The 22,459-nt window shown below is 40.7% G+C and overlaps 1 protein-coding gene across 1 annotated transcript in view; it reads left to right on the top strand.

Annotated features, from left to right (window-relative positions):
• Positions 1-8,998: 8,998 nt before the first annotated feature.
• The window catches only part of SLC41A2 (solute carrier family 41 member 2), a 56,133-nt gene continuing 42,672 nt past the window's right edge, over positions 8,999-22,459 (top strand). The window contains exon 1 of the mRNA XM_054989244.1: positions 8,999-9,144. The gene's annotated coding sequence lies outside the window, so the exon portion shown is untranslated. The remainder of the gene's footprint in view (positions 9,145-22,459) is intronic.

The raw sequence follows: 22,459 nt of genomic DNA, 5'->3' as shown, positions 1-22,459 counted from the left end.
AACATCTTGCGGCAGTGAGTTCTGCAGTTACAAGTTGCTTTTTGTCTGCCTGGTATGGTATTTATATGTTTATTTGTTTTATTTATAGTCTGTCTTTCTTGCTGATACTCAAGGTGTATTAAAAAATTTAACTATGCAATAGGAAGAGTATAAGATGTATAATAAACACTGCAATGAGATTGGGTTACAAAGATTTTTTTAAAACTTCAATGCAATAAACAAGAAAGACAGGCAATAAACAGCACCATAAACTACAAAACAGCCCTTGTCCTTTTCTAAGAGTTTCCTTCTGTCCAGAACAATTCCATTTTACTACAGCCCTCCTGAATAATTTGTATCAAAGGATAGTTATCTTTTTTTAACTGTTTGTGTGACATAAGACCAACAGTCTATCCTGGGAGGTGATTCTTCCTTCTCTCAGTCCTTGAGTGTATAGGCTGGGCAAAGATACCTGTATTTCCTTATAGATAGCCACCCAGCCTAAAGCAACTCCTCACTAGTGCATACCCATCCATTTTTCCTTCCAAGGCTAATAGGATGGGTTGAGTAGTTTCAGCAGGCCCTTCCCACTTTTTGATGCCATTTCGTTTACCTTGCTGCTAAGATACAGGAAAAGACCGTGGATGCACATATCTTGAATTTCCAGTATTAAACTGAAATGCAGCATCAGTTAAGATTGTCCATGGAAATTAGAATAGTAACCAGTTCACTAGTTCAAACAGTTCCAGATGGGTAGCTGTGTTAGCTGGAAGCAGCAGAATAAAACAGGTTGAGTCAGGTGGCATCTTAAAGACTCAACAAAATAGTAAAAGCTTTCATGAGTCAGCACTCACTTCATTAGATACAAGAATAATTAAAAGCCCTAACAATGGAAATTACGTGAAGCAGCAATAGCACGGAGTCCTTGAAGATTGGGGAGAGGACATAGAAATAGCATCCACCTCTCTAGCCAGAAGCAATTGCAGCAAAGTGACAGCAACGCAGGGGAAGACAGGCAGCCTCTACAGAGACTGTCTTTTTGAAATGAACGTTCCACAACTTGGGGCGGGGGGATACTTTTAACCCTACAATCAAGATAAAATCAGAACAGCATTCGGATTAACAGTTGCCTGTTGGTCATTCTGATTTTACTGTTCTTTTTCTGGATCGAGGGAGTTAAGGTTGTTTTTGATTAGCTGATGTTTTAGTTATTTTCTTAGTGATTGCTTGATGATGATTTTATATTGTTTGATGTGTTGTCTGACTCCTCAGGTAGCTCCATTCTCGAGAGGAGGCATAGAAATGTGCTGAATCAATGAAATAAATAAATAGGACTAATGAAAAGTTATATGAAACAGGTATTTGCTATTTTTTAAATTTCAGAACATATAGCCCTAGTTGGAGGATGAATACAGACATCTAACCATATTTGGCCACCTGGATTTATGCTACAAGAACAGTGAGACTGGACTATGTAATGCACTCTACATAGGTCTCCCCTCAAAATTAGCTTGGAGACTCCAGTTGGTGCAAAATGCTGCAACTCGATTATTATCAGGCACAGCATGCTTATTGCTCCAATCCTGCATTCACTTCACTGGCTACCAATTAGTTACTGCTCTCAGGTCAAGGTTTTGGCTATCGCATACAAAACCCTTCATGGCCTTGTCCTCTAATTTCTGTGGGACCACCTTTCTCTCTATGTTCCACCATAGCAGCTTTGCTCATCTGGAGGTAGCACCTTGCACATGGGCTCATCTACAGGTAGCACCTTGCACATGGGCAAAATCAACAATTGCCCATTCCCTGTGGTGGCCCACACCTTATGAAATGGCCTGCCTGAAAAGGTCAGGAAAGCTCCAACTTTCCCGGCCTTCCACAAACTATGTAAAACTGAATTATACAGAAGAGGGTCTTTTACATAGGGATTAGGGCCGTGTTGTAAGGAAATGGATCAGACAGATGCTTTGGAATAGGAATAGAGACTGTAGATTCTGCTACTATGTATCTTTATTGCTGTAAGTATACTCCTACTGGGTATTTCCATGTAGTTTAATATGCCGTGTCAAATTGCTTGTGTTTGGTTTCAGCATTGTTTGCAACTCTGTATTCAGTTATATGCTTGTTATTCAAATTTCTGCTCTCCATATCCTATTATATTGTTTATTGAATGACATAGCGGTTGGTCATATTAACTCTGTGTAATCTGCCTTGAGTCTTGGTGAGAAAGGTGGACTATAAATAACATAAACAAACAAACAAACAAATAACAGTGCAACCCTAAACAGAGGTGCACCTGTCTAAATCCATTGAAGTCAATGGGCTTTGAAGAATGTTATTCTGCTTAAGAGGTCACCATAAGTTACTATAAATTTTATCATAGTGGCAGGAAGAACCTGAGGAGATGATGATGATAATAATAATAATAACATTCGATTTATATACCGCCCTTCAGGATGACTTAACACCCACTGAGAGCGGTTTACAAAGTATGTTACTATTATCCCCACAACAAAACACCCTGTGAGGTAGGTGAGGCTGAGAGAGCTCCAGAGAACTGTGACTAGCCCAAGGTCACCCAGCTGGCTTCAAGTGGTGGAGTGGGGAATCAAACCTGGTTCTCCAGATTAGAGTCCCACACTCTTAACCACTACACCAAACTGGCTCTGATGCTGAAACATAGACAGTGAAACAACACCTACAATTGATGTGTGCGTGTCACTAATGTATCATACTTTGGATGAATTTTGTAAATTTATTTGAAGGTCACATGTTCTGGAAAGGTAGGGTAAAAATCTTTTAAACAAATACACGTTGCATTGAGATTGTATTCCTTAAGTAGGGCAATGATAGCCTTTTTACTGGAATATTGGAAGATATGCCATATGTGGTCTTTACCTTTGCCAAAAAATCCTTCAAGATAGTGATAGTGATTTTTTCTTCCCATCTTTGCAGTTTAAATGACAATGTACATATCAGCAATATGAAAGCCAATTCAGTTGTCAGGCTTGCCCCTTCTTTCATACTCAGGCAATTTTTTTACTTATAAAGTGCCACTGGTGCATTCATCAGTCATGTGTTAATGTTTTTGTACTATCCATTTTCAGAGTTGCAAAACTGATCAGGAGATGGGGTGGGAGTGGTCTCATGATGTCACAGGAGCCAGCCGATCGGAGTGCTCACAGTTGGCCTTTGCAGCAAACTCACAGAACTGGTTTTCCGTCTGTCCTCAGCTGGATTTTAGAGATAAAATTGTTTGAACAGAGTGAACCTGCTTCCCGGCTGTGGTCAGCTGCCTTGCTGCTCAAATAATGTTATAACTGTATGCAGCCTTGAAGTTCCTCTCCACATGAAAGGATTTTTTTTCATCTAAATGCATTTCTAAGCCAAAGGCTCTTTTTTAAAAATAAAATTTATCAGGTCAAGCAGTCCTCTGACTCCCAAAGAAAAAAAGATTAAACTGGCAGTGTTCTACATTTTTTGAACAGTTAAAAAAGGTGTGTGTGTGTTCTTATGAGGAAGTGCCAGCAAACACACCTATTGTCTTGGCACCACCAATGAAAGATATCTTTGAGGTTTTGATGTAGAATATGAGAATGAGAATGAGCATAGAGATCCAGATTGATTTGGGAAATCCATCAATCTCTGTCTGATTTGCCTGCTAGGCAAGGCAACACTGGCCCTGCTCCAGCAGCAAGAAAAGTGGCACAATCATGTGGTGGACAGTAATTTGTGGTGCATGGGCACTGTCAAGTACTACAGAATTAAGACTGTGCAGCCATCTAAGACAGGATTGTATAGCAACGCATACAGGAATCAGGGCATGAACACATGAAGTTACCTTATACTGCGCCATACCATCTTGGTATGCCAAAGATGGTATTGTTTATTTTGACTGGCAGCTGCAATCCAGGATTCTCAGGTGAAATCTTTTGTATCATCTACTACCTAATCTTTTAAACTGGAGATACAGAGAATTGATCCTGGAACCTTCTGCATATACAACAGGTACATGACCACTGAGCCACGGAGATTGGGTTACCAATCTCCATGTGGGGCTTGGAGATCTCCCAGAATTATAACTGATCTCCAGTCAGTAAAGATCAGTTCCCGTGAATAAAACAGTCATTTTGTAGGGTGGACTCTATGGCATTATACCTTGCTGAGGTCCCTCCCCAAATCCTGTCCTCCCCAGGCTCCACTCCAAATCTCCAGGAATTTCCCAGCCTGGAGTTGGCAACCCTACTAATAGGGAGACACTGTAGGCATTGACAAAGGAAGATTTTTTTTACCCTTATCTACTGCAAGTGGTCTCTTTGTTTATGTAAAGCATATTTAGGCTTTGAATCTCACAAAGCAGAGCAATCTGACAATAATGTTTTACTCTGGAATAAGTAGTTTGTAATTTGAAGATCTGAAGCAGTCGTTTATTCAAGTTCTCCATGACTCCCACTCTACTCCAAGGGCCCTCATCCTGATCACCAAACCAGGAAAAAACTCATTAAATAGTATTCTTTAGGATTGTAACTAAGAAAAAGCACACAAATATTTTACTAGCCAGGTTGAATTTCCTATACTAAGAATTATGACAAATACTAATTTAACAGAAGCAGTATAGAAGAGTGCTCCACATTCATAAAGACGCTGTCTGTACAATTACAACTATGAAGCCACAGATAGAAGAAAAAGATATCTTTTTATTTCTTGGGGTGATTCTCTGTTATGGAAAACATCCCGTGAGTGGCAGTGCTAAATTAAATTAAGTAATGTGCTTGAATGCTGGCCACCAGATAATTAGCTACTATCTTCCCTGTGCTAATTGTCAGAGTTTGGCAAGTGCCTCTGAGATTAAAAAAATTCCCTTAAGGCACTTAAGTTATGTTTTGATACAATTACTCATAGACTTGTAGCTGATGCTGACTGACTAAATGGAATTTGCGCTACCACCTTTATTGTTGTATATGCTTATTACACTTTAGACCTTGAACTTACTAAAAGCAATTGGATAGTTTAAAGAGAGAATGAGATGTCTATGATTCACTTTTATATTACAAAGTCCGCTCCAGATTAGTTGTAATAAAATATATTGACATGTCATTTTATTGTTTTAATGTATGGATAATATTTGTACATCCCATCTAGTACACAAGCCTTGATTAAGACGGAAAAGAAACTATTAGAATATGCAGATCTAGCAACCGAGTGAACTCAAAGGCCTGATCTTTTCTTCCTCAATCCCTGCAAAACTTAAAGAACATAAGAAGAGCCGTCCTGGATCAGACCAAAGGTCCATTTAGTCTAGCACTCTGTTTATACAGTGGCTTACTTGTCACTTCTAGGAAGCCCATAAACAGGATGTTTATCTGCTCTATAATAAAGGCTTCTGCAGAATGAGACCTAAATAGCTAAACGTTAAAAATATTTAAACTAGAAAACTTCTTCCAAAACTCTGTAGTGACTGCATTTGAAGAAGATACTGTCATTTAGTAATTTTTTTACTTTAACTGTTAGCTGCTTTGGTGGTTCTCATTGGGCAGAAAGGAGGCATACACATTTTGTAAATAAGTAATACCCAATGGAATTGTAATAAAATATATGCAGTCAGAATATACCAGAATACTGGGCAGAGGTTTCCATACACAGATTTCTCTCCTGGATTTGAAGCCAGGCATATCAATGGCTGCTAAAGGATGGGGGGGAGGGGGGCATGTACTGTACACGTTTGTGTGGCTATGCAGTGATCTTTCACAACTGAAAGCAAATGCATCTTCTTTATCTGCCAAGAATATGTGTTTGGTGTTTAACATTTTAACTTTGTTTACTGCAAATCCATAGCAAACTGCTCAAAACAGAAGATTGCATTACTTTCCACTTCCTTGCACTTTTAAAATTAAGTAAAAGTAAATAGTTAGAAAAATGTACTAGAAGGTACAGAAACAGTGGAAAAGGCTTAACCAGTGCACATTTCACCCTCCTTCTGTAATGACCTTTCAGAGCGAAGTGAACATCTCAAACTCTTTCCTCATTCTTTTCAGTGTGTCCCTTTCCTCATAAACAAACACTTGTTAAAGCTGTTTGCAACTTCGACTTCAACTATCTCCTGGAAAGTATAAAACAGATTTTAAGGTGTTCTTCCTGAGGTTCAGGTAATTTGAAATGGAGATCTTCTTGAAAGATGGATTGTTTATAGTCGACTCTTTTTGTCCTTTGTAGGGAAATGGCCTGTGTAGATATTACTACCCTTTAAAAACTTTTTTAGGGGCTGGGGAAGGAAATGCATAGCTTCATCCTTATTAAACCATTTCTACATATTTGAAGCATGCTTCTTATTCTTTGGACTTCTGATATTATTTCCCTTCTTTTTTATTTGAGGATGTACACATTATATTTTTCTCTTAACACTATTTCCCCCTAACAAATTGTCACACATGAATAAGATTTCCTGTCTCCTACATTTAAATTCCCTCTCTGGGAATATTTAAGGATCATCATATCCAAATGCTGAAAGAACTCCGGAGAGTCAGGATTGCAAAATATAAGTAATGAAATCAGGTTTCAAAAGTTATAAAATATGGGTTCTCACTCTTTGAGGAAATGTTTCAAACCTTTGTGTTTCCAAGCAAGAGAAAGAAAGAAAACGAGTTAGCAGGGGGTATTGAACTGGTCCTAGAGTGACCTGGGTTCAAACCCTACTTGTCATTAAACTCGCTTGGTGACCCTGGACCAGTCACCTTCTTTCAGTGTCATCTACTTCACAAGATTGCTGAGAGGGTAAAAAGGAGGGAGAGAACTGGAAAGACAAGATACAAATGTGTTAAAAACAGAAGATTTCAGGATCTTGTAAGAAATCTGCAAGTTTTTAGCTTTAAGGCAAGTTTCATGACACGACATAAAAGAGCGAAAACATGTTTCACTGCTTTAGTGTAACATAAGAACTAACTATGAGTATTGGCTGCTCATGAAAACCTAGAAGCTGTGTCGGTCCATTGTAAAAGCCCAAAATAACTTTCATTAGGACCAACCAACCTAACATAATACATTACGCAAGGCTTTATGTTCTTCAGAACTCTTCATTGGACAGGATGTTTTAGAAAAAAGATGGAAGGGAAGAGAAAAACACATCTTCCTGCTCACTTCTTAACACCATGCAAGGCTGAGACATGAAAAGGTAGAAGCAAGCATCAACTCTTTGGTCTGAAGATATCTCCCCCCCCCCTTTTTAAGCACCCCATCTGATGGAAGAGTTCTGAAGAACTCAAAAGCTTGCATAATGTATTACCTAATAAAAGGTAATTTTGCTTCCTGTTATGAAGCTATTTGTTTGCTTTTTCTAATTCTATCCTTTCTCCTCTATTTGTTACTGCAATGATGGCTGACTTTTCCCTGCAAGCTTTTCCTCATTTGTCCTTGGATATTATTTTCCCAACTACTTCCACCTGCCTTTTTGCGGTGGGATGCCTGTACGTTGGGCCCCATTGCATCCTATGGTGGATCCACATTCTGCAGGGAAAGGCACTTGCCTTGTTCAGTTCTGCAGTCCTTGAACCAGCCACTCCACTGAGAAAACAGGAAAGAAAGGGATTGCAGTGGATCTGGAGATTGGTTCTGTAATCCTTTCCAATAAGCACACGCCTTCACCTTGCCAAGTACTAGTCCTCATGCCTGTTTCCTCTTCTTTCAGAGTAATCCCATGCAAAGTTACTGCAGTCTAAACCCATGGAAATCAAAGGGCTTTGAATGCATAGAATTGTAATGCATAGGATTGTAATGCTAATGCCTCACCCATGCTGGGGAACAGATTGCAAGTGTCCTAGGCTTCTTCCTAGGCACCTATCTCTATATTCTCTGCAGTTCCAGCTCTTCCTGCGTTTGCTGGGCAATGGCATCCTTTCCACTGGACCGGCTGTCTAGGTATTAGAGGATTTACACTGGGTTATAGATGTCTAGGTTGTCTGTTGTCCTCCTACTAGGGTTGCCAGCTCCAAGTTGAGAAATTCCTGGAGAAAGTGGGGTTTGGGGAGGGAAAGGACCCTGGTATGGCACAATTCCATAGAGTTCACCCCCCTAAGTAGCCATTTTCTCCAGGTGAACTGATCTTTGTGGCCTGGTGACCAGTTGTAATTCCGGGAGATCTCCAGCCACTACCTGGAGACTGGCAACCCTACCTCCTATCTTTTTGCTTGTCTGAGGTTTTTGTGTATTCCACCTTAACTAGGGACCCCTTCCCTTGTTTCCTCTGGCTTCTCACCTAAATAATTTAAAAAACCCCTTCAAGGGCAGGCTTTTTTAAGGGTGGGGATTAATAAAGGTACTGAGCCCCCACTTTACAGCTTTAGGTGGGTACCCATGTTGGTCTGCAGTAGAACAGCAGGATTTGAGTCCAGTGGCACCTTAGAGACCAAGAGAATTTTCAGGATGTAAGCTTTCTAGAGTCAGAGCTCCCTTCTGATGCGACTGGGAATGAACTCCACTCTTCCCTGTTGGGAGCTCTGACTCTGGAAAACTTACACTCTGAAAATCTTGTTCATCTCGAAGGTGCCATTGGACTCAAATCTTACTTTTCCACTGTTACAACTGTTGGCCTTCCTGCTGCACAGCAAGGATTCAGGCCAGGCTTCTCATTCTCAGACGCGCGCACTCTGTTCACACGTTGAGAGTTGAATGCCACCGTGCACCACCCATCCACACATATATTCATGGGGCTTTCCACACCACATGCTCTCATTTGTATCAGTCTGCCGCCCCCTATCAATACGTGGGCGTCGCAGAGGCGGGAAGGAAGCGGCTCTTCGACACCCTTTTCCCACACAGGCTCTCGATGCGGTGGCCTTGAGCGGGTTTTCCCCTCAGGAGTTTCCAGTCACAGCCGGCTCGGCTGCCGCGCATGACTGACGCGGGGCCACATCACCACCACAGCCGCCGGCGGGGGCTCCCGGCCCAGCGAACCCGCCCTCTCCCCGCCCGCCTTCGCGTCTCTCCTTCTGCCGCGCCTGCCCAGTGCGGGCGCAGGCGGCGTTGCTCTACCCAGCAGCTGTCACCGCCTCCGCGGCCGCCCGGCAGGTTGTTTCCTGGGAGGGACAGGCAGCGGCGCCCGCTCGACCCGGCGAGGATGGAGAGCAGATGCGGGGAGCCGGTCGCCGCCACGCCGCTGCCGCCATTGCCCAGGTAGGGGGCCGAGTGGGCCGCCAGCCAGCCAGCCAGCCAGCCCGGCCAGAGGTGAAGGGAGGGAAGGCGCGAAAGCTCCCCCAGGGGTGCCGCTCTGGAGATGAATGGAGGGAAGGTGACGTTGCCTCACCTCAAGGAAACCTGACCCCCTCCCTGCCATCGGTAGCCATCGGCGCCCCTTCTCTCGCCCGCTTCCCAAACACAATACAACTGGAGTCCAGTGTCGTGACTAACCATTTATTGCAGCCTAAACTTCCCCGAGTCAGAGGATCCAAGCCAAACATTTCGTCAGTCAGAGAAAAGTTTAGGCTGGAAGGAATGGATTCTGGTAGTCTATAAAAATGGCCCTCCTGGGCTCCTGTTTTTGTTCTGCTGACAGGGCTATTCATCTTTTTCTTCTTTAATTTTATTTTACTTCATTTGTACCCCTCCTTTTATCCAAGGGGGACCCAGAGCATCTTACATCATTTTCCTCGTCTCCATTTCATCCTCACAACAACCCTGTAAGATAGGTTAGGTTGAGTGTGTGAGAAGGATTGCCAGCTCCAGGTTGGGAAATTCCTGGAGACTTAGGGGTAGCGCCTGGAGAGGGTGGGTTTGGGGAGAGAAGGACCTTAGCAGGGTATAATGCCATTGAGTCTACCCTCTAAAGCAGCCTTTTTCTCCAGGGGATCTGTTCTCTGTCGTTTGGAGATCAATTGTAGTACTTGAAGATCTCCAGCCAGCCATCGCCTGGAGGTTGGCAACCCTATGTGACTGACCCAAGGTCACCCAGCAAGTCTCCATGGCATAGCAGAGATGGGAATCTGGTCTGGTACTGTAACCACTGCAGCACACTGGCTCTCAGGATCAGGATTTATGAACATAATATAGCAAATAATAATTATTTTCAGCCTCTGACAGCCCCCTCACATCCTTTGCCATTCTATTTACAATTGTGCTCAATAAATCCTTCCCTTCATAATTTACTATATTTTATTTCTTTTTCTATCCTGTCCCATCCGCAAGGTTTAGGGTGGATTACTGGTTGTTTTAAAGAACTGCATTGCCTTCTAACTAGCCTTCAGACTCCTACAAAATTAGTTCCTGGGTTTAAGCAGTTGCTGCTTTTATTACACCAGGCATAATCCACTGTTTCTAATTTTGTAATTAATTAGTTGTACTTTAGAAAAAGTTCTACAATTCATAGATACCTTGGTTGTAGATTTAAATATACAGTTGTCCTGAATGATCACCTTTGACCATTCCTTGTAATTTTTGCCCAGAGGGTGTTGTGGAAAAGAGAATGTGTTGGTGTACTATTAACAGAAACTTCTGGTCAGTACAAAACATGTAACTGTGGGAGGAGGGGGGCATCTGTATTAGCTGCAATCCCTGCACATGCATTCCACTGACATTATTTATTTTATTTATGTCATTTATAGTCCGCCTTTCTCACTGAGACATGTAAGAGAGTATCATGCATAAGACTGTGCAGGGTTGCTTATATTTCAAACAATTACTTAAAATATTTGTCTCCATATTAGTGCTACTACTCACACTTCCTAGATGTTTACATGATAAAGAAACAAGAAATGTGTTATTTTCTGCTTGTAAGAAGCAGCAGGTGTTCAATCACTTTTTATAAAAGGGAAATAAATAGACCCATATGGAGGAAACATGACAAATAGCAGAAAGAAACAATATGCTCATCTCCCAGAACCATTTGTTTTCAGATATTAATAAAAAATGTTGGATATATTCGTATTACATCTTGTGCATGTGGACATATTGCACGTTGATATATCATTAAACCAGGGGCATCAAATTGGAAGGGGCTAGAGAGTTGTTGCCTTCTTATGCAGCAGATGCTCAGTGGTTATCCTCATTCATTTCCAATACATTTCACGATACCAAATGATATATTCAAGCACAGACACTAGAATCTGAAAAATTAGAAATTTCCCCAGAAGTCCTAGCATGTTCTCAGTGTTAGTTATTAGATGATGGGAGAGAAATTTTCAAACTAGTTCCATTTCACAAGAAAATCCTGTTGAAATTAAATCCTGCTACTAAGATTGCATCTGACAATTTTGCAGCCCAAACTTTAGACAAATAAAAGCAAAAGCCAGTTTGGGGTTTTTTTCCCAGAAACAAAAAGTACGTCTGTTTATTTGTATAGGTTCTTGTACCTTGTTGGCAGATAATTGTTTATGATGTGACTAACAACAATTCTAGCAGTACATTCATTAAGAATATTAATATGACCGAGGTCATAAACCATTCTAGAATGTTGTGCATACACATCAAGTGCTGCTGTACTAGTAGCAGAATCACACAAAGTTATTTTGAAGTACAGAATCCATTTGAAAGGAGGTGAAGTGAGGAATGTCTCAGCTATATGGCCCTTCAGGAGTTTCACTACCACATAGACATATATTCAAGACTCAGCTCAAAGACATAAGCATTCCCTTTATACCACATCATAAATGACTCAGAGAGATGATTTGGTAAAGCGACAGGCACTGTAGACTATATTAGAGAGTACTGTCCCATATGTAGATACGGGAAATTTCTGTGTCATTTAATATGTCATGTCAAATTACTTATGTTTTGTTTCAGCAGTGTTTAATCTCTGTATTCAAAATTATACTTGTTTTCAAATTTCTGTATTAGTGATTGTGTATTGCCTTACACTGTAGTCTGCCTTGAGCTTCAGAGAGAAAGGTGGACAATAAATAACGTATACATACATTTGAAAATGAATATTCTGTGGTCCCCCAGATATCTCTGATCTGTACCAAATTCTTGTTTTCATGCATAAAAGAAGGCATACAGAGGAAGCATGGGGACATTCTGTTTTGGAAAACAGCAACCACTCCAACCGTGATTGGCACAGCCCTGTAAACATAGTAAATGATCTTATGAAATGTGAACTGCTGGTGTTATAGATTTCTATGCAACTACTTACTTAGCTGCCACCATTTATGAGTATAAGAAGCATGATAGACACACACTTACTTATTAATTAAAATAGTTATAGCCTTCATTTCTCCTGGTTGAAGGTGGCTTACCAATCAAGATTAAAAACATCACAGTTTAAAACCAACAAAATAAAATTCCAAATAACACCCCCCCCTTTTCTCCAAAATATACCTGTAGTTTATATCCCATTAAAAGTCTCAGCAAATAAAATGGGCTTGCAATGCCTCTTAAAAGTTTCTAAAGATGGTGCCAACCTCATCTGCTCAGGGAGGCTGCTCCACTAAGTGGGAACTATGATGGAGAAGTCATGGGCTCTGGCTGATGATAGGCAGGCTACCTTACGTGGAGGATGTGCTGGAAGGAGGCAGCTTGAGGACCATAGCTGGCACATGAGGATATATGGTAGGAGATGGTCCTTTAGATAAGTGGGTTCTAGGCCATGAAGGTCTTTAAAGGTCATAAACTGCATCTTGAATTGGACAGGGAAACAAAGTGGCAGCCAATGTAGCTGTTTTTCTTTAATTTTCGGAGAGAAGCATCTAAGAAGAGTAAACTGTAGCAGGACAATTAAATTGGCTTTTGGCTTTGTAAGTAATCCAGCCCTGTAGCTATGTTTGTATAATTCTATATGCCTGTAATTTAATAGCAGTTTCGATAATGAGATTGGAATGGACAAGCAACCTAGAAGGTCATATTTGTTAAAAAACAGGATGCAAGAGAAGGATGTAGAGCAAGAAATTATTCACCATTGCAGTGACAGGCTTCAAGAGGATTGGTACTCAACAAGAACTTGTAATATTTCATTTGATTTATCACAATATAATGATAAATTTACTTTATTAGTTTTTTAAATGGGCAAGTTAAAATGTATTGATATATTTGGTCACTGCTTTGCTGCAAAATCATTGACAGACTAAAATAGATTTGTATATATCAACATTATTGTTGGGAAGCATTCATTCCTTCCATTCAGTGTCAAGAAGATAATAAACAATTAAGTCAATAATCAAGGCCAGTGAACTTGATTGTCTTGCTTATGGCAGCTACTTTTTTTCTAGTGGCTCCTGTTTGTGGCAAACAGATTGTTGGAGACTTTTTTGCTGCTAGCAAAACCTGCAATTTTAAATGTCACTGCCCAACCTGTGCTTAAAGTGTTTGTGGAGGCATGTAAAATTGCAGCTTTGTCAAATGTGTTAAGATGTGTTTACCATTACCATGAGCAAACTACAAGCAGAACAGAACTGGATGAATTTGCTTTTGGTATTCTTGTCCAATGTTTATTTGCTCCTTCCTTTTTACCAGTTATTTTGTACGTTACAGATTCTTCTTAACTTTACTTCTAAGAATGCATGTAAACGGGTGTGTGCCTGAATCTTACTGCAAACCTTCAGTGGTAAGCTAAGATTTTGGGGGTAGCGTGAGATCATGCCACTTGTGTTTCCACATGTAGTTTGTACTTACATGTTAGACATATCTTCTATGTGAATAAATGCAGGTTTCACACAGGACTCAGGGTTCATACAAAGAGCCAAGTGTTGAAAGGAAGCCTCTCCTTCACTACAGGACCCGCATACTTAGATGTATGAGTTGATTGATAGCAGAGTTGATTTTGTTCTGTTCGGAAATTCACACGCTCAATGAGGGTTTATGTTGTTCCTTTTTGTTGCAATTTAAAAAATTGTGTTTGTGGGGGAGAAGTATTTTTATAGTGCACTGCTGTACCATTAAAAAAAATTTAACAGAGAGGCCCAGGGCTTCAGTCCTACCCAGAGTACAGAGCTCTGTGCAGAAGATTCCTGTGTGAATCAGTCTAGTCCAGTATGGATTAGCTTTTGCCCCTGTACAATATTGCTGCTGATAGCTCAGTTCAGATAGCTTGTGAAACCTCATGCGACACAAAGCAAGTTCATGGCTATGTTATTTAAACAAAGTTATTGTCTTCTATGTAAGAAGAAACTACTCATGGTACAGAAGCTATGAAGCAAACCTGTTCAACTCTCTCTGCAGAGTTGTAATCCAGTTTAACTACCATGTTACTTATAACTGAGCACTAATACTACGAATAATTTTCTAGAGCTATGTAATATGTGTAATCTTATAGAGGCACAGATATTGAAGGATATTGTGGGATTCAGTTGATCCTTCTAGATTCAGGTAAGATCCTAGGGGTTATACTGGATCCAGCACTGCTGCTAGAAAAGCAAGTAAATACAGCTGCAAAAAAGACTTTTCCCCAACTCAGACTAGCCTGGAATGAACATGGCCCCCGACTTTGATATGGCTGTTCTGGCCACCAGGATTCATGCCATAGTAACACTGAGACTAGAATACTGTAATGCACTCTCAAAGTCCACTTAGAGACTCCAGCTGGTGCAGAACTCTGCAGCTTGAGTATTGTTAAGACCTTAGCAGACTATACATATTGCCCCCAATAACTGTTATTGGCCCTCCTCCGTGGTTATGGTATTGTGTGTTTATGTATTTAGATCCAGAGGAGTTAGCCGTGTTAGTCTGTAGTAGCAAAATAGAAAACAGTCCAGTAGCACATTTAAGACTAACCAACTTTACTGTAGCATAAGCTTTCAAGAACCACAGTTCTCTTTGTCAGATGCATCCCTCCATGCATCTGAGGAAGGGAACTGTGGTTCTTGAAAGCTTATGGTACAGTAAAGTTGGTTAGTCTTAAAGGTGCTACTGGACTGTTTTCTATTATGTATTTAGATGTTTTTATTAAATGATTTTATACATTATTTAAAAATATTGTTTTAATGTGCAAATGTTTCATTGTTTTGATATTTTAATGTTCAAATGTTTGCCACACCGAGGACCCTATTTGGGTAGAAAGGTTGCATAAAAATGTTTTAAATAAGATAAATAAAAGCCTTTTGAAAGTCCAAGTATATAATGTCTACCCGGTCAGCATTATCTACATGTTTATTCATTTTCTCAACGCCAAAAGGTTAGTGAGGCAGGACTTCTCTTTGTAAAAGACATACTGATTTTAGATCTGTAGGCTTTGTTCTTCTATGTGCCTGATTCTGTTTTTTTATTACAGTTTCTACTAATTTGCCTGGGAGAGACATAAGGCTAATTTCCTGGTTCCCCTTTTGACTCCTTTTTAAAAATTGGAGTAACATTTCCTACTATGCAGTCTTCTGGAACAGTGGCTGTTTTTAGTGACAAGTACATGTACTGATTAGTCGATTAACAATGTTAAATTTGAGTTCCCTAAGAACTCTTGGTTGTATGTCATCAGGACATAGGGGCTTATTAGTTTTTAATTTCCCCAGTTGTTCTAGAACTTCATCTCTTGTTATTTTATTTTGACTCAGTTCTTTAGACTCTCTTCCTGAAAATAGTGGCTGTGACTTGGCTACATGTCTCACACTTCCCACAGTGAACATAGATGCAGAGAATTAGTTTAGCTTGTCTGCCATCTTCTCCTCTACCTTCAGCAATCCTTTTATTCCTTGGTCATCCAAAGTCCCAACTTCTTCTCTAGCTGATTTCCTGCCCTGGATATACTTAGCTTATTGTTTATCTAGATGTTTTTAGCAATCTGTTCTTTGAATTCTGATTTTGTTTGCCTAATTATTAACTTACACTTTATTTTGCCAGGTTCTGTACTCCATTCTGTTCATTTCATTAGGCACACCTTCCACTTTTAAAAAGAAGCCTATTTGCCTTTTATGCCTTTGACTTGGATTATTAACTATGCAGGCATCTCTTTATATCTGGAAATACCTAACCTGGGGAATGCATTCTATCTGGGCTTCGTGTGATTTTAAATAGCTTCCAGGCACTCAGATATCTGATTCTCTTGCATTTCCCTTTTGGCTTCTTTTTAATGAGTCCCCTCATTTTTGTAAAGTTCTTGAAATCAAATGTTACTGTTCTGGACTTTAGGGGTAATTTTCCATTGATATAAATGCTGAACTTACTAGCATTGTGGTCACTGCTCCCAATTGCTACAACATGTGATGGACAGGCGTCAACTAGAATTTTCAATTTTGAAATCTTGATAGATTCTCTCTGCGTATGACCCAAACTATATTTTTATTATTCAGCAAAAACCTTACTAGCAGCACAAAGAAAATATCTATATGTGAGCCAAGGTCTGGATGTATGCCCAGGATGTCTGTTCTCCCACTTTGGTTGAAGATTTTGAGTCTAAACAATGTTTGGTATTTTATGGAAAAGTTTTGCTTTTGTCTCTACAATAATCTGTTAGCCATGTTGTAAAAAAGCCCTTTTCGTTGCAATAACCCTAATTAATCTTTAGAAAGTCATACATGAACTGGCCTTTTAAAAATTTCTTCTGCCGGATGGCATGCTTAATTTGAACATCTCTCCTTTGGGGGAAAAGATTTTAAACAGGTACAGGTAACTCGGCACAGATAACACAGGCATCCTCGCTCCCAACTGTCCAGCTTCCTACCCTAGGGCCTTGTCTGCAATGAACATGTACATCTTGCACCAGGTCCCAAGCCCTGCTCAGAACCGAGTCCAAGATTGCAGCCTCTCTAGTCAGCTCTGTGTCCAACTGTTCCAGTGCAGAGTCATTTATAATGTCTTAAGGATCTCATTTCTACAGCATAAGCCCTTGTTTACCTAGTCAGTGTGAGGATAGTTGAAGTCACCCATTATCACAACATTATCTGTTTTAGTCATCTCTCTTATTTCCTTCCCCACCTCGAGATCAGCCTCAGGATTTGATTAGATGGGCAATAGTACACCCCACTTTTAAGTAACCCTTAGAGGCCTTATAGCTCCTATCAGGGAGTTCATTCTCATAACATTTTCTGTCTTATTTCACTCTATGCACTGTTTCATATCCAATGCAACGCCTCCCTGAACATGTCCCTTCCTTGTCCTGCCTATAGAGCTTTTATGCAGGGTGACTGCATTCCATTTTATGAGATACTATATCTAAATTGCTCTTTAGCACTAAGCACACCAGCTCCTCCATCTTGGCTTGGAGGCCCTAGCATTAGTATACTAATGTTCCGCCAGGCATTCGGTGATTGAAGGGGGCGGTGCCATGTCGGCCTCCCACCTTTGGGGTGCGGGAGGGTTCTCCCCACCACTGCACTTTGTTATTTTGTTTTATTATTTGTATATTGATTTTAGTTCTTGTCTTTATCAATTTTAACTGTTCACCGCCCAGAGCCCCTGGGGATGGGCAGTATATAAATTGAAAAAATAAAATAAATAAATAAATAAATGTTTCCCTGTCTGAGAACCCCTGTCTCCCTCGTCTCTTTGTCTCTGCAGATGGTCCTCCTTTGTCATCTTACTCTTACACCCAAGTTCTGCTGTGCTTCTGCCAATAGTACCCTGAGTGGTTTATATTACTGTCTCTTTGGACTGAATTGTCCCAAAGCGGAAGCTTCCCAGCTGCTGTCAGTTTTCCCCCAGGGATTAGTTTAAAAGCTGCTCTGCCACCCTTTTAATGTTAAGTACTAGTTGTGTAGTTTGCTTTTGATTCACATGAAGCCTGTCTTTTTGTAGAGGGTTGGCTTGTCCCAGAAAGTTCTCCAGTGCCTAACAAATCTAAACCCTTCTTCTTGGCACAACTTTCTTATACACCCATTGAGACCCAAAATCTGTGCCTGTCTAGCTGGCCCTGTGCATGGAACCACTAGCAATTCTGTGAATGCTACTTTTGAGGTCCTGGCCTTTAACTTTCTGCCTAGTAACCTAAAATTTTCCACCAGGACCACATTTCCCAGTATTGGTGATGCCAGTGTGCACTACAGCTGCTGACACTTCTACAGCACTATCAACCTATCTAGACAGTGCGTGATGTCCGCAGCCTTTGCACTAGGCAGGCAAGTCACCAAACAGTCAAAATGCTTGTCAGAGACCCTGCTCTCTTCTAAATAACGGAGAGCTAAGCTGCAAGAGACAAATTACATGAGGACGCGCACGTGAAGGGAGTCGCAATGTTAGCCGGGAAGCTGAGTTTTAAAAGAGATTGGAAGGCTTTGTCAATTTCCCCTCTCTATAGAGCCAGCAAAGATTGCTCCTCAAAGGAGTTGCTAATTTCCTCCTTGCTTCCCAAAGGCTCTGTCAGTTTCACCTTTCCTTCTGGGAGGCAAAGAGAAAATAAACAAACCCTCTGAGGAGTGATCTTTGCTGGCTCTGTAGAGAGGGGAAATTGACAGAGCCTTACGATCTCTTTTAAAACTCAGCTTCCCAGCTAACATTGCGACTCCCTTCACATGAGCATCCTCATGTAATTCACCTCTTGTAGTTAGCTCTGAGTCACCTACTACCAAAAGCCCATCTCCCCCAACCCCAGATGGGTATACTCAGTACAGGAGGATATTAGCCCATTTTCTCAGGAAGGGGTCCCATCTAAGGGATCAAGTCCCTCCTCCTCAGCCAGATGTCTTCCAACCTTGAGACCCTCAATCTCTATGATAGCAGATGAGCTATCAGCCCAGGATTGGGACTATTCTAATAGGTCTCTAAAGGTCTCATCCACCCACCTCTCCTGTTCCCTGAGAGCCAAGAGCTCTATGCATTGAGTTCACTAACAGGTAACTCCAGCATAATGCTACACAATATAGATAATATCAAGTTTAAGAGCAGAGGAAGTGCAGACTACTAAAGGGGAAATACACTATAAGCAGAAAAACAAAAAGTAGAAATATCTCAATTGCTAAACATTTCAGTGGGCAGATCTGCAAAAATTTTCCCATAGGCCTTTGTAATACTGCATGGATGAAGATGTCATTATCCTCCTAACTACTTATTTGCTGATACCACAAGTGTAATAAAAGGTTATTAGTCTCTGGCTAAGCAAAACACTTCTAATGTCTCTAATCCAATTTGACAGTCAAAGAAGAGTAAAGAACTGAGAGGATCCTCAGCAGTCCTGTAATCTAAGAGGCAAGGCAGATATGAGATCTAAGTGCATTCCTGAAGATTTGTAGAGAATAGCAGTTTTTACAATGCTATAAGTCTCATGTCTTTAGTATACCTACTCCAGTTACCAAATTGAAAGATTTGCTTTTACACTATGTATCCTTAAATTAATTTAATAGTCTAGAAACATGTTTGAAGCTGAAAGATTTGATGTGACATTTGCAAAACAGTCCTTTAAACAGATTTTCAAAGCAGTTCTGCAAGATACCAACCATCTTTTCTATTATTACTAAAGTTTTAGGTAGAAAGTAAAAGCTGGGCAAGTTCCAAAGAAAGAATTTTGATGTTGGGAAGAACTTCTTTTTATATTTACCAAGACCCTTTTCTACAGATATTTTGCATTACCATGACTTCCTTATAATATCTGCATGACGTCATCCTGCTTTTGTGATTTTTCTCATTTTGCTGGAATTTTCCCCTTTGTTACAATTTTTGGAAAGATAGCAGTCAGTCTACTTGGCTGCCTTTTCCCAGCATCACCACTGGAGGTCTTTTTCAAGCTGTTATAATAATGATCTATTACAAAAATGTGCTAGTTCCCAGCTTTCATATTAGCCTCTTTCATTGTGGAATTATAAGGGGGAAATTGCAGGTTGCCTCTGCATTCACTGCAGAAACAAGATTTGCCTGGAAAAAGTGAAGAGGATACAAGGATAGTAATGAGGAATGTTTAGTAGCAGCAAATTGCATGTGGGGAGAAGAACTCTGATCATGGTAAGAGCTACAGATTTGAGACAGTGACACCAATGACGTTCAGTTCCTATATGACTCATGTTTCCCCTTGGAGTTTTATACATTTTAGGATTCAGTTGTTGAGGAGATAGTCAGTAAGCCAATACCTACCCAGCTTTTCTAGGGAGATATATTGGAGTTGCTTCTGAAGTTTCTGTTTGGCTTTGATTCTGCAAAGCAAAAAGGGGTCATGAGTCATGAGTTTCGGCCAGCAATAGTAAGGGTTGTAATTGAGTCACCCAGAAATGTCATTGTGCACCCTGTTAAAAACAGGGTGCACAATGACATTTCTGGGATATAAGGTTACACTGGCATGACATCGTGCCAATATTGTTATGATATTTTGCCAGTATATCTCCAAAGAAGTCCACCTTTCTGCACTGCATAGTTATTCTTGGTCTTCACTAGCATCTGTTGAGGGAGGAAAGGTTGTTTAACTGGTACTTGTTGCTGTAGTGGTGGAGTTTGTGAAGGAGAGATTTGCAGCAGACAAAGTCTGAGGCAGGATGTCCCTAGCCCTTGCTTACCTGGGTGGAGTGGAGTGTGTTGTCCTTGGATCTACAACTGGAGGAGTAGACAATCCAGATGGTTGCTTGTGTCCTGCATTGGAGTATTTGAAAGGGTTCTGAGAAAGCAGTGTTGTCCATATGCTGCAACACTGTTCTCTGCCTTGGCTTTTTGTGCAAAGTGCCTTTTCTTTAGAGTTCCCATCACCAAAGCTCCCTCCATGTGCATTCGAAGTGTGCTCAGTGTGAGCCCAGAGAGGGGTGGCTCCATGCAACACGCCCTGTCATCTGAAATATGGTTGTCCTTCCTAAGGTTTATATAGTGATGAAGAGAGCTGAGATTGGCTGCAGACTTAGTTGGTATCTTCAGCTGTGCCATAGCTGTGTAGGAGTGTTTGGGGGTAGGTTATGCCAGTTTTTTGTTCGCATAACATTATGCTGGTGCTGGGGACAGGATATAGACTGAGGAAGATAGTGACTAAACCCTTTCTTTCTTGGCACTACCTATTCCTAGCCCTTTAGATAGCACAGTCCTTCTGGTACCAGATTTATACCAATATTGTGTAAATTAGGTGTTGTGTACATGCATCTCCACAGATATGATGACATATCTCTGTATTACAGTGGTATAGGAGTATAGTTACCGTCCTAACTGGTTCCAGGATGGCCTTAAGATTCTGCTCTGTCTCTGACAGTGTTTTCATTAGCATGTTTACTCAGAAATAGTTCCATCAATTTCAATGAGTCTTACTTCCATGTAATGGTAAAAGTCAGTATGATAAGTTAAAGTGAGTGATTAAATTAAAAACCAAATTTTAGCTGATTCAGTAAAATCCAGGTATTCTGGATCAAAATAATGAATACCATATCAGGTTCAGAATACCAAACTCAGTTTTATCAAATTAATTTGGTAACATTCAGTAATACTGGCTGGGCTGTTCATTTGCTGTTTCCCTGTAAAGAGACAGCAGTTCTTTTTTGCAGGGGCATGTGTGTCATTTTTCAACTAAACTCCACCAAATTTGCAACAGAAGCAAACTGAAGCAAGGGGATGCTTCATACTTGTGGTTGGGTACTGCTTGGTTCTATTCTGTGGTGTTCTACCACTGGCTAAACCCAGTACTTGGCTGCAGTGAATGACACTGTTGGGCTAAATTGTAGTGTCCCTTCAGTTTGGTTTGGGTGGAATGGTTGTGATTCTCTGGTGTGATGTTGGTCCCCTTGCTTTACTTTGCTTCTGAGGGGATTCCATTCCTTTGTTTCAGTTTGCTTCTCTTAGGCTTTCTGTGGAATGAGCACAGCCTGCATTTTGGAGTGTGCCTTGGCCATGGCTGCCTTGCTCCAGTGTGTTTCTGCAGAGGAAGTCAGCTTTGACTTTTTTCCTCATAGGAAACAATGGAGTGACTGGAGGCACCTTCTTTGAGAGTCTATAGAATTGGTCCCTGGGGTTCAATATTCCTGAAACTTGGGGGTTCTTTAGAGGAAAGTCAAGAGTAGATCCCCTACAAATATGGCGAAGGTCTCTTGAAAAATGCCACCCTAGTCCCCTGGATAGCCTCCAGATAGCTTTCCCTATATGGAATAATGGAGAGTGGCTGGGGCACTTTGGGGGGGGGCATAAAATTGGCCCCCTGAGGTCCAATTTTTATGAAACTTTGAGTTCTTTAGGGTACAGTCAGGAGTAGCTTCCCTCCAAATTTGGTGAAGATTGGTTGAAAAATGACCACCCCCCCAGCCCACTGGATATAGTCTCAGATTGAGTTTCTCTTAGGAAATAATGGCAGAATTTTATTGAATTTCTGCTATATTACCAAACCAAAGTAGAGAATCAATTTGGTATTCAGAGAATACTGAATTTTTTCTCTAGTTTGATATTCTCAGTTTGTAATGACCATTTTTTTATGGGCACAGCCCTTGCGGTTAATCAGAAAAAACCTTGCTGCTATATTTTGGATTATTTCTTTTGGGGCATTTCTGTATTTCTTCTGATGTTACATAAATTTTAAATGCACTGAAATGTGAAGATATGCCTGCACAAATACATTCAGACCAGCCCTTGTCATATTTCATTTGATTAAATGTGGCATGCTTCTGTATATACTGCGTATTTGGCTGCTGCTATGCCGATGCTGAGATTGGCACTCGGTGCAAATACTGAGGTACTATTTGTACCTTTATGC

Source organism: Eublepharis macularius, chromosome 9 (assembly GCF_028583425.1).
Source record: "Eublepharis macularius isolate TG4126 chromosome 9, MPM_Emac_v1.0, whole genome shotgun sequence".
Lineage (NCBI taxonomy): Eukaryota > Metazoa > Chordata > Lepidosauria > Squamata > Eublepharidae > Eublepharis > Eublepharis macularius.
This window is presented reverse-complemented; position numbering and strand designations above follow the sequence as displayed.